The following is a 2,030-nucleotide window of genomic DNA, read 5'->3' as shown; positions in this document are numbered from 1 at the left end:
GAGACCCTACTGCCTTCCTCCAACTGTCCTGTGAAAGGCCACCTGTAGATGTGGGATGTGCCTGCTGGCTTTCAGGTGTGCCGCGGGACTGGGGGGGGAATTGAGGTTTTGATTTCTCCTCATTCTGCATGATCTGCTAGGCAGAGCAGTGGCAGTGTACATCACGAAACACGACTTTCTTTGAGCGCTGGGCCCTGTTTCGTGGAACCCGAGCAAGTCCCCAGCCCAGCTGCTTGCTATGGTTAAGAAAAGAGGCACTGTCACATACTTAGTGGTTTAATACAGACATCCCTTCTGACTGAACACAGATTTCTCATTTCAGTTTCCTGCAAGGACTGGGACGGGACTGAACGCTGTTCAGTTCCCAGTGGATGAAGCCCCTTTCCCAACTTTGATGGCAGAAACCCCTTCCCCAGCTGGCACATATTGAACTTCTCTGCACACCGAATGGCCTGAGGATGCCTCTTTCCCGTGGCGGGGACCTCCTCAGACCTGGGTAGCAGGGTCTACACACTGCTCCTCTTGTGCAGGTAAAATATTTCAGTCTCTAGCTGGGCCAGTTTGGCCTCAGCACTAATCAAACAAGGAAATTCTTATATCTGGAGGAGAACGGGACAGTAAGCTTGAATCTGAAAGGCTACTGGCAAATCCTTCCACCCCTCCGAGCAGTGGGCTAGCTTGCCCTAGGATATTTGGCCTCCATCCCTTGCAATGAGTGTGTACGCCTAACCATTTGTGGCTTCCCTTCCCCAGTATAAATGCAACATGTCCTGGACATCCATCCATAGAAGATGAGCACTGATTTACAAAACCCAAAAGAACAAGAACAGTTGCACAAATGCTCAAAGATTTTGTTTTTTTAAACATCCTCACCCAGGGTCTTTTTTTTTTTCTTTTTTGTTGCTGCTTGGCTTTCATTTGAAATAATCCCAGGGCTGTTCGTACGCGATGCAGTGAGCTTGCCTCCCAGCCCCGGCAAATGCATACAGGTTGGTGAAGCTGCAACGCGACTCATCACTTGGCATGCAGTAAATGCTGGGAAAAAGAAAGACCAACGACTAAAGACTTACCACGTACTTAAGGCTTTGAAAGAAAGGCTTACTCTGCTTCCAAAGGTCTTGGACTTCTGGTGCCATTTCACTTGTCAAATGGCCCAAAGTCAATGGTGGCCAGTGCCGAATAGGGAGGGGGCTGCACCTCCCTCCAAAATCTTCATTTCAAGGAGATGCAACGTAAGAACTCTTGCATGGACAAGCGGCTATGGTGGAGGTGGCCAAAGCTTGCTGCTGGGAATTGCCAACTGCACCAGAAGGGAGGATTTTCTAGGGCCTCCCTCCACATATGAGATATTTTCCCTTTCTCTTTTTAGCATAACAGGGCTGGACGCACAGGATCACAGTTACCCAGCTTGTCAAGAATAACTGGAAAGAGGTGATAAAGGCATTGCACATTCACATGGAACAAAATTAAGTTGCCTGTCCCCTCGGTCCCTGCCGTGTTGTCTTTTAACCCTCTGCTTGGCAAACGTTCCCTTCTTCTTGTTGACAGAAGAGCCCCCGAAATCGGGCCCAGACCTTCTACTTTGACGACTATGGGAATATCTACGTGGCATGTGCATCGTTCCTGGCAGCGCTGTCCTCAAGTGTCCCGAGCTGCTCTGCACAGGCTGCCTAGTCAAGTAGCCACCTTTGCAGGGAGCTAATTAAACACTTAGAGTGCCGATGTTAATCGGCCGGCCCCCAGGCTAATGAGCCTGCCCACGACTGTGGCTGCACCACTCAGTTTGAAAGAGCTAACTCAATGTGCTTGAGGATGCAGCTGTCAGAGATAGCAAGTTAGCCATGCCTAAAGTTTTTTCCCTTGGACATGGATAACTGCGCATAAGGCCTTGAAGAGTGTGTGTGGCAAGGGAGCAGGGCCAAAGGGAGGAAGCCACATGTTGGGTCTCACCATTTGCTTTCCATCGAGCAATCTTTTATCGGCATGTCTGCTGCGGGGGGGGAAGAGGAGGGCGGGTTCTTCCCGAAAAG

Source organism: Alligator sinensis, unplaced genomic scaffold, assembly GCF_000455745.1.
Source record: "Alligator sinensis unplaced genomic scaffold, ASM45574v1 scaffold628_2, whole genome shotgun sequence".
Lineage (NCBI taxonomy): Eukaryota > Metazoa > Chordata > Crocodylia > Alligatoridae > Alligator > Alligator sinensis.
Note: the sequence above shows the minus strand (reverse complement) of the source record.